The following is an 11,187-nucleotide window of genomic DNA, read 5'->3' on the forward strand; positions in this document are numbered from 1 at the left end:
ATAAGTGAACACCAAGGCTTGAGAATTAAAGCAAAAGAGAGTCCCCTAGTGAAAAGAAAACGATTGAGAAGAGTGAGGATCTTGAGAGGGTGAGCAAGTGAGAAAGCTTTGAGTGGAGTGTGGGGTGTGATGAGTCTTGCCCTTGTATGCATCGGTTGCTTTTTACCTTTAGCATTCTGCCAAAGTTTGGTCGTTCATAGAGAGATCCCTTGCTGCATTACACCTGCTTGAATATTGATGAGATCATTTTTATCTCATGACCTTACCCTAGCCAAGCCAGCCTATTTGAACATTGCATCATTTGATTCACCGGTTACGAACTTAATGAATGTGAAAGAGTTGAATGTGATAATGACTTGTGGAGATTCCGTGCTTTAGTTGGAAAATATCTGAGTATAGCTTTGCATTGCATATTTGAGCATGAATCTGAGTTCTCTTTGTGATCATTTCTCTCTAAAAAGGAAATATGAGCTCCATCTGCACTACAACCTCTTTCTCTCATTTGTTCTCTTCGCTTGAGGACAAGCAAAGGACAAGTGTGGGGGAATTGATATGTCTATATTTTACATCATTTAGAGTGCATTTTAGAGTCCTCATCATGTGTTTTCCCATTTAAATTGAGTCTTTAGGCATCAAAATAGGGTTTAGGGCTTGCATTAGGTCCCAAAGAGTTTTGCATGTTTTGAAGTCTTTATCAGGTGCTTTGGAAATCAATTGGAGCTTAAGAAGAGGAGCAGAGAAGAAAACGGTGAAGAAAAGGGTCAAAAATGGTGAATACCGCTTGGAGGAATTTCTCGGCCAAAACTCGTACCGGCTGGACAGAAACCTCGGTCAAAAAGCTTACCGAACGCTCATTACCGACCAAAACCCTTACCGATCGACCAAAAATCAGCCTGGGTCGAGTATCGGGTGCAAAATACCACGGGTTAAGTTTTTGGCCGAGGCGAGAGAATTTTACAGCTAAAAAGCTTACCACGGTACATAGCCCTCGGTCATTTTCCTTACCGCGGTACATAGCCCTCGGTCATTTTCCTTACCGCGGGAAGCTTTTCTCGACCAAAACCTGTCTTTGCCCGCGCATTTCAAAGATCAGCAATCCGGGGAACCTTCCGGTCCGAATCAGTTGGCGGGGTCTTCATAAAGGTTGGAGAGAATCAAGCAAAGATACTAGAACAGTTGGAATCATCCAATTCGGACCAGTGGGGAGAAAGATACAGCTTCCGGAAGATGCACCAACATTACGCGCATCCGAGATCACGGCGGATTTCAAAGATCACGGCGGACGGAGCCTTTCCGGACCGAACTAGCCTGCCCGGTCTTCATAAAAGTTCGAGATCTGTGAAAGAACTTCTCAGAACAGTTAGAAGCGCTCAGTTCGGAGCAGTGGTTCAAAAGATAAGGTCTCCGGAGTTCACATTGGTTCAAAAGCTCGTTTTCCGGTGAATCCGATGCGGTGCAAAGATGTGAAATCCAGGAAGCCTTCCACTTCCCAAGCTCCGACGGTCCCTTCACCAAAGTTCGAGCTTATTGAGTCATCTTGACTATGAAACTGGTCTCAGAGAAATTGGAGTCGTGTGTTGAAAGTTACTGTTTCCGGAAGACAATATGGTTGATACGAGCCCAAATGAGTTACGATACGCGCTAAGTGTTTTCTCAGGGCTCGGCATCATTACCTCGACATCGTCCAAGTCAAGGCTCATATCTTGGGAGTATTCTGGACTAGACCTCGTGCTGATGCCTCGGCATGTTGGGACCAAGGCATGCACACGTAAGAAGTGAAGCTGGAAACGACTAAGTGTTGAACGTGCACCTCGGTGTAATGACCTCGGCGTGCATGCCGGACTCTGTTCTCCCGAACTCCTCGACTACCAAGCCCCTCGGCATTTTATCCCGAGGTCCCTTATCGTAAACCCAGAATCAAGAACAAGACGGCTCAAGAACACTCACGTGAAGATGGATCAAAGACTAGGGTTCATGCATGTTCTTGACGTGTTCTTCACGAGATCTTCATTTGAATCCTGACTCACGTACACTCCTCGACATGAAGACCTCGGCTTCACTCTCCGACACACCGTGGCACTCACCCATCAACCCAAGAAGGCGGCTCAGTACCCGGTTTGTTCCGGGCTGACCCACGACACTTTCCCTTTGCTATAAATATATTTTAAGACCAAAAACCTAATCATCTGATCTCTTATCTGTTTTTAGCTCTAAGAACTTACCTCTTTGGTGATACTTGATTAATCTAATCTGATATCTCGTTTTTGCATCAGAATCTTGTTCTCTTTTTATTTCTTTTATCATCCAGCAGCTAACTCCTTATCATGATAAGCTACACGTCTTGCAAAGGACTTAGTGAACTCGTTATGATCAGTGAGTAGTCGTTTAAAGCGGCTTTAGATAGGTAGATTAGGGTGCTTTCAAGATAGATTAATGGGTTTAGGTGTCTAGTCTTGCATGTTTCATTCTTTAACCGACGAGATCTCTAGGCTGGATCCAAGCACATCACTTGAGGTTCAGATCTGAGACATATCTCGCATCAGAAGTGTTTGTAGAAATGTCTGAACCACTCGGTTAAAGGTTTAAGAGTCTTTCATCGCGAGAGGGATAGTTTGTTCTCTTAAATGACATTTTTGAACTGAATCTTATTGCTGACTGATTCATGCTTCTCAAAAGGGATTTTGGTATGAAAAAGGATCAGTTTAGATGTTTAATACTTTCATGAGAAGATTAACATGCCTTGAGTTCAGAGTTAAATGAAATCGCTTGATAAAATGATTCATTAGCCCATTAGTCTAGCTTGGAAGCACCCGAGTCAAGTATCATGTCTAAAGCTTCTGCCTTTATCATATATTATCATCATCCGAACCATTTATTTGTCATTTGCATTTTAGCTTTGTTTAAATCTCATCTTTTGTTTCATCGCTTGCTTATTTACTTGTTAATTAGTCTAGCTAAAAACCCTTGCTATTCTCTCTTGACTTAAGGCAACAAATGACATAGATAGTGTCTCCATTACAAGTTTGGTTTGATAACCCCTTGTACTACAAGGACAGGGGTATTGATAACCTCTTTAAAGGGTGAAAACTCTTAGTTATCAGAGCCATAGACGGAGAAGTCGTCCATAAACACCTCCACTTTCTCTTCAATGAGGTCAGAGAAGATATGCATCATACACCTTTGAAAGGTCTCTGGTGCATTACAAAGACCAAAAGGCATGCGTCTATAAGCGTAAGTGCCATAAGGGCATGTAAATGTTGTTTTCTCTTGATCTCGAGGATCCATGGGGATTTGAAAGAAACCCGAGTACCCATCAAGAAAACCAAAAAAGGATGATTAGCTAGCCTCTCAAGCATTTGATCAATGAATGGCAAAGAGAAATGATATTTCCTAGAAGCAGAATTCAGTTTTCTATTGTCAATGCACATACGATGACCGGTTATGGTTCTTTGGCCTATAAGCTCATCCTTTTTGTTTTTTACCACCGTGATCCCACCTTTCTTGGGCACAACGTGAACCGGAGATACCCACCTTGAGTCAGAGATTGGGTATATTATCCCTGCCTCAACAAGCATGAGTATCTCTTTCATAACCACCTCCTTGAGGTTCGGGTTAAGACGTCGTTGATGCTCAATAGAAGACATAGCTTGGTCTTCTAGGTGTATCCTGTGGGTGCATATGTCAGGAGAGATGCCTCTAATATCGGCCAAAACATACCCTATGGCTCTCCTGAACTTTCTAAGCTCGCTAAGCAATGCACTCTCTTCATGCTCTAACAAGTTATCATTGATGATTACGGGATATGAAGAGTTTGAGCCTAAGAAAACGTACCTCAGCCCTGTTGGTAGAGGCTTGAGCTCAACAGGGGGTGCATCAGCCTCATTCCAAACATCATCGAAGCTGCATTGCCTCGGAACAGCTTCCTCGGCCTTTCCTTTCTCGCGTGGTTTACCACTGACCTTGGCATAAGACATCATAGCCATGATACCCCGAGGTGTCTCCCCAACAGTCTTGGACTCCCCGATGTCTAAAATGCCGAGGCCACTCTTCTTGAGCTCCAAAAACCTCGTATCAGCTTCAAGTTCTTTTGGTTGGTCCAAGAGGCGTTTGTACACCTCGCTTTCATCGTTCAAGAACCCGTGCTCGCTTTTTTCCCGTGTCAAGACCACTTGTAGTGGGCTTCTGCGTTTAACTCTTCAAGAAGCTCATCAGTTAGCTCCTCCATTGTTTCAACATAGAAAACTTGACCTCCAATGGTCGGTTTCTTCATCATTTCCTTCACATTGAACTTCATGGTTTCAGAACCGAAGTGCAGCTCGATTATGCCTCCTCTCACGTCAATGATCGCTCTTGTTGTTGCTAAGAAGGGTCTTCCCAAGATGATGGGGTCAACAGGCTCCTCATCCATCTCAAAAACTATGAAATCCGTGGGGATCTCTATTTCACCAATTCTCAAAGGTAAATCTTCAAGTAAGCCCACCGGTAATCTCACTGATCTATCAGCTAACACAAGGGAGATCTTCGCTGGTTTGTAGCTTTTGAAACCCAATATATTTGCTACCGAATAGGGCATGAAGCTCACGGAAGCTCCTAGATCACACAAGAAACTTGAAAACTTCAAGTGACCTATTGCACACGGCAAAGTAAAACTGCCCGGATCAGATAGCTTTCTTGGTATGGATCTCCTTTGAATGATGGCGCTGCATTAGTGACTCAATATTACCATCCCCTGGAGCTCTTTCGTCTTGTTAAGAATGATGTCCTTTAGAAACTTTCGAAGTTGTGGTATAGCTAGGAAAGAATTTATGATCGGCAAAGTCATTACCTTTGTCTTTAACCGGTTCTTTTTCCAAAACCTCATCTTCTTGCTCATCATTTGAGGCTGCCTCCCCACCAATTTGCTCATTTTCCTCAGTGAGCTTTGTCTTAGGTGCTGGAGCTTGTAATTCTTTTCCACTTCTCAAAGTGATGGCGTTCACGTACTCCTTTGGGTTAGGTTCCAGCTTACCTGGTAAAGCTGGACCTCTTGATGATGTTGAAGCTTGATTCTGCTTAAGCTCCCGTATATCCTGTTGCATTGGTGCTGAACTGGGAGAAGTGCCATTTCATGGTGTAGGAAGGGATTGTACTTCAGCATAAGATCTCTGAGAAGGGCACAGAGATTGACAGAGCAAAGGTGGAAGTGATGGTGAATCTGCAAGCTCCCAATTCAGTCAAAGGGATAAGGAGCTTCCTTGGGCATGCAGGGTTTTACAGAAGATTCATCAAAGACTTTTCAAGAATAGCTAGGCCTCTGACTAGGCTGTTGTGCAAAGAGGTTGAATTTGTCTTTGATGCTGAGTGTGAGGAAGCTTTCAAGAAGATCAAGGAGGCATTGATCAGTGCACCAATTGTCCAGGCCCCTGATTGGCATTGTCCTTTGAGATTATGACTGATGCTTCAGATTATGCAGTTGGAGCTGTTCTAGGACAGAGGAAGGACAGGAAGCTTCATGTCATATACTATGCCAGCAGAACCCTTGATTCTGCCCATGAGAAGTATGCTACCACAGAGAAGGAAATGTTGGCAATATTCTTTGCATTTGATAAATTCAGAAGCTACCTGGTGGGATCAAAAGTCATTGTATAAACTGATCATACAGCCCTCAGGTATCAAATGACCAAGAAGGATGCAAGCCTAGACTCTTGAGATGGGTCCTCTTACTTCAAGAGTTTCATATGGAGGTACAAGACAAGAAGGGTATAGAGAATGGAGCTGCAGACCATCTCTCCAGGTTAAGAGTGGACTCTGAAGTCCCTATTAATGACAGTCTCCCTGAGGAATCATTGATGGTGATTAGCTCTTACTTGAAGTTTGAGGAAGTGGATAACATCCAAGAGAAGAGAATGCCCTGGTTTGCTGATATTGTGAACTTTATTGCTTGTGGAGTGGAACCACCAGAGCTTGATGCTTACCACAGAAAGAAGTTCTTCAAAGATGTCCAGAGATACCATTGGGACGAACCTTACCTGTATGTCCTGAACAAAGATCAGCTGTATAGAAGGTGTCTTGCTGAAGAGGAGATGCAACCTGTGTTGCAAGAGTGTCATGGATCAGCTTTTGGTGGTCGCATGGGAGCATTCAAGACTGTGGCCAAGGTTCTTCAGAGTGGGTTCTGGTGGCCCACAATGTTCAAGGACGCTCAAGGAGTTGTTTCAGCATGTGATGCCTGTCAGAGGCATGGAAACATTTCAAAGAAGAGTGAGATGCCTCAAAATCCAATATTGGAGGTTGAAGTTTTTGATTGTTGGGGAGTGGACTTTATGGGACCTTTCATCTCATCTTATGGGAATCAGTACATATTAGTGGCTGTGGACTATGTGTCCAAGTGGGTTGAGGCTATTGCTTCCCCTACCAATGATTCCAAGGTAGTGGTCAGGTTGTTCAAGAACATAATCTTCCCAAGATTTGGAGTACCCAGGGTTGTTATTTCTGATGGAGGTTCTCACTTTGTGAACAAAACCTTGGAAGGATTGCTGAAGAAGCATGGAGTGAAACATAAGGTAGCTACTCCTTATCATCCTCAGACTAGTGGCCAGGTTGAAGTGTCTAATAGACAAATTAAGGCCATTCTTGAGAGGACTGTTAGCTCAAGCAGAAAAGATTGGAGCAAAAAGCTTGATGATGCATTGTGGGCTTATAAAACAGCCTTTAAGACTCCAATTGGAACATCTCCTTTCAATCTGCTATATGGGAAGAGCTGCCACCTTCCTGTTGGGCTGGAATACAAGGCACTATGGGCTGTGAAGTTGCTGAACTTTGATATCAAAACAGCTCAGAAGAAAAGGATAATTCAACTCCATGAGCTTGAGGAGATCAGATTGGAGGCCATTGAGAGCTCTAAGATCTATAAAGAAAAGACCAAAGCTCTACATGATCAAAAGATTCTGAAAAGGGAGTTCAAGGAAGGTGATCTGGTGTTGCTGTTCAACTCTAGGCTTAAGCTATTTCCTGGAAAACTTAAGTCTAGATGGTCTGGTCCCTTTAAGATTCTTGAGGTCAGGCAATATGGAGCTGTTGTGTTAGAAGGAAAGGATGGTCAAGAATTTGTGGTCAATAGGCAAAGGATCAAGCACTACCTGGTGTCACAAAGGAAGGAGGAAGCTACATCAGTTCCCCTTCTTGATCCACCATCAGCATAAACTTGGTATAAAAGTCAAACTTAGAGACTTTAAACAAAGTGCTCTTGGGAGACACCCCAAGCTTATCCTTTGTACATAGTTCTTTTGATTTCTTTTCTTTCTTTTATGTTTTAGGATCTTTTGATGGGTTTTGTGAGTTGTTCTCAGGTTCCAGGTGATTTTTGGAGGCTATGGCTCAGGAACAAAGTGAATTGGGGCATGTGAGAAGGCTAAGAGCAGAGTTTAAGGCATGAAAACTTGAAGGACGCCTGTGTGCTACTTGGGCGTGCGGCTCAGTCAGGCCATGGACCAACTCGCATAAGGACTCGCAGTTTAGTCCTACTTGGGTCTGCGGGTTATTCACCTGGCAGCAGGAGATTTGAGCAAGAAAATTCTAAGTGTCAAAACGTGCGAGTTGGGTCTGCGAGTTGGATGCACGTGAGACCAGGCCGCACTGATGTTCGCAATATACACCGGCTTGGGCGTGCGAGACAGGCCAAGAAGATGCGAGTCGCACACGGTGGGAAAATGGCCAAGAAGTCTAAGGGCTAAAACGTGCGACTTGGTCCTGCGGGTTAGATGCAAGAAGGCCAGGCCGAACGATCACTCGCAATTTGCACCAAGTTGGCTTCTTCATCATATCATTAACATCAAACTTCAGCCTTTCAGAACCAAATTGCAGCTCAATTATGCCTCCTTTTACATCAACCACAAAGTCTGTAGACACTTCAAATCCCCCTATCTTCACTCCTTTTTTCACACTTCTTGCATGCTATGTAATACCAGGTGTTGCTAATAGCAACCAAGTTTATGGTTGCCAATGTCACATACTTACCGACCTGCGAAATCACAACAATCAATGTCAATCACTTAAACTAATTCTTTCAAATAAAGATGTTGGAGGATCACAAATTCACATACCGTGTTAGTCGAAAGTGTATAACTTAACTTCCACCTATTATAGTTCCAAGAAATTCATCATTTTATGAATCTTTAGAATCCACACCAGAGAATCATCGTCATTAGGAATGAGAACACACTTATCTTGGGGCAACCTAATCAGAATAAAAGTAAGAAATAAATATATCTATTATAAAATTAAAAAAAACAAAAGAACAGTTAAAAACTAAATTACAGTTTCATTAGACAGGTTCTTACATTGATCGGAATATCTCCACCTATGGAGATACTGGATCAAGTAAGATCTGTGTTATATTGAAAGCATTTGAAATACTCACTTCACCTAATATTTAAATACATAAAAATAACGTTAAAATGACATATAATATACAAAAAACCATATCATAGGAAAAACGTTATATAGTATACCTTGGTGTTTTTTGATACATGCCAGCCTCATAAAAATCACAACGACAGAAGAATAATTACATTTGACGTAATGAGCAACAGTTTTTCCATAATCACCCCAAAGAGTGCATGCAAATTGTAGATCACTATTGAAATAAAAACACAATCATCAGGTTAACTATAAATTAAAACAACAAAACATTAGCAGAAAATCCATCTAAAATCTCGACCATAATTGCCAAGTAAACGATTGATAACACCTGCTTTTGATCACTCTTATGGATAACTTTCAATATCTTATGCAGGTGTTTTCACTCAGTTTTAAAGATTTTATAAGTGTTTTCCATGTTTTGGAGTTCTACAAGGCTTTTTAGGAAATTTGAAGTTTTGGAGTGCATTTTGGAGCAAAAGTACACTTTTGGATAAATCCAGGCCGTCAGAAGTTTGGCAACCAAAGAAGACCTTCTCACAGTCTGATCAGCCCCAAATTTGGAGACATTATAGATGAGACAACCATATTTCCAACACATTTTAATCAATGCAATCCAACGGTTAGATCACCAGATATAATTAATGCGCTGAAGGCCAATCAACACAGTCCAAGAAGGGACATGAGTTTTTACCCGAGGCCAAACTCTTTCCCTCTGCAGCTCAGCCTCCCTCACCCGTGGTGGAGCTCTGTCCAAACCTCAGAAGCTCAACTAAGGCCCAAGACACTTCCTGCACTCATTTTAGAAGCCCTAGACGCCCATACTTGAGAAAACACTATAAATACTCATTTTTATGTCTTTTGTAAGAGGGCTTCTTTCATCTCTTTGAGAGAGAACTTCATTGTAGTTTTAGGTTTTACTTTTATGCATTTTTAGAAGCCTTTCATCGCCAAACTATTTCTTCAATAAAAGAAGGTTTTTCTGCAACTTTGTTTCTTTACTTTATTGCTTCTAGTTTTTAAAGCAATGATGATGTCAAGCTCAATCATGTCTGAGTAGTCACCGAGTCCCCTAAACCATCAAAGGGGATCCCAGGTTCGAGTGACATCTAGGTTTTTTTTTAGCTTAAAGGATTTCGATTTTAAATGATTATCCCATTCATCCAAATCTCAAAGTGGTTCTCTGGATTGATCACCTAGAGTCCGATCCAAGGTTAAATCCGAGCCACAAGAGTGTTGTATCTGGGTTACTTGATGTAGATCTTATGGACGTCACCGTCGTAGGAGAAGAAAGCTACCTACGGAGGATACGTAAGCCGAGATAGATTCCGATCTGAAATGCATGATCCTATTCTAGCATGAGAACGAGAGTTAATTGCTAAGAATAAGTGATTAGATGATTAGGGTGACGAGAGTTGGCTAATCTTATAAGTGTCTATCCTAGTTTCAGAGTCATATAAAATCCTTACCTAGAATTCCCTGTGTCCTAGAACATTTACCCTAGAGATGAACCCTAATCCCAGCGCAGTTTTTCATATAGTTTTCAACTGATTTTATTTCAAGCTTTTTAATTCCCTGCTTAGTTAGATTTAGTGACAAACCAAAACCCCTTTTTATTTGATTAGGTCTACGATTGTCTTTAGCATCTGTTAAAAGTCCTCAACACACAAATTTCTGTGGATTCGATCCCTAAGTACTACTGCGTTTGCTATGCACTTGCAGCTTGTCAAGGGTAAAACTTGTGTTGCCCACTACACCCACATCAAGTTTTTGGCACCGTTGGCGGGGATTTGTCGCTGTTGATTTAATTTTTTAATCTAATTTCAATTCTAGACCACAAGATTTTTGAGTTCTGCTAGAGATTTTCTAACATCTCGTTATATCTTTGCTTTCTTTGCTCTCAGGTGCATGAAAACTAGGAGAAATCCTGCCAACATTGTATCGCCCCTAGACGAGATGGACAAACACGAAAGAAAATTTCGGAGACTCGGACGAAGAACGCTCAAGATAGCCGATCCACATGCCCATCGGGAAAATCCTTTAAACCGTGATCAAGATGATTACATTGGAGATGATGACCGTGATTCCATTCACGAAGATGACCCAGTGGCTGCTCATGAAGCAGATGGCCAGCCACAAATCGATGGAGAGGGAAACTAAATCCCTAGATACGCTGCACAAGCCGCTGGTGATCAAAGGAGATAAGATCAGGACGATCCCGGAGAACGAAGGAATGATGAAAACATTGTTCCACCTAATGGTAGAGAGGCCAACCAACCCATACAGCTTGCCAATCCTGCGAGAAGATAGCCCCACAATAGACTTATTGCCGATTTCGATGCACCTCACCAACATGTTTAAAATAGATCAGCTATTCAAGTTCCTTCCCCAGCAAGAGGAGATTTCGAGATAAAACCTCAGATTGTCTCTCTGGTGAAGCAAAATCAATTCCATAGAATCTCTACTGAGCATCCAATGGATCAGATAGATCTTTTTAAAGAATTCTGTTGACTAGTGAGAAACACTCCAGACACTGCAGACTATGTGAAGTGTAAGCTTTTCCCTTTCTCTCTAAGTGATAAAGCTTTTAGATGGTTAAAATCTATGCCACTGGTTCTATACTTCATGGGAAGAATGTAAGTCAGCTTTCCTGAACCACTTTTACTCCAAGTCAAGATCGAATCAGCTGAGGAACAAGATCCAAAGTTTCCAACAAGGCACAATAGAATCATTCTATGAGGCATGGGAACGATTCAAGGAATATGAGAGAGACTGCTCTTATCATGGTTT

The 11,187-nt window shown here is 42.1% G+C and overlaps 1 non-coding gene across 1 annotated transcript; it reads right to left on the reverse strand.

Moving 5' to 3' along the window:
• Nucleotides 1-11,081: 11,081 nt before the first annotated feature.
• LOC112084894 lies at nt 11,082-11,187 on the reverse strand. Its single transcript, XR_002898550.1, has one exon. It is a non-coding gene; the product is annotated as a small nucleolar RNA R71 (small nucleolar RNA).

The sequence above is a fragment of the Eutrema salsugineum genome, unplaced genomic scaffold, assembly GCF_000478725.1.
Source record: "Eutrema salsugineum unplaced genomic scaffold, Eutsalg1_0 scaffold_4, whole genome shotgun sequence".
Lineage (NCBI taxonomy): Eukaryota > Viridiplantae > Streptophyta > Magnoliopsida > Brassicales > Brassicaceae > Eutrema > Eutrema salsugineum.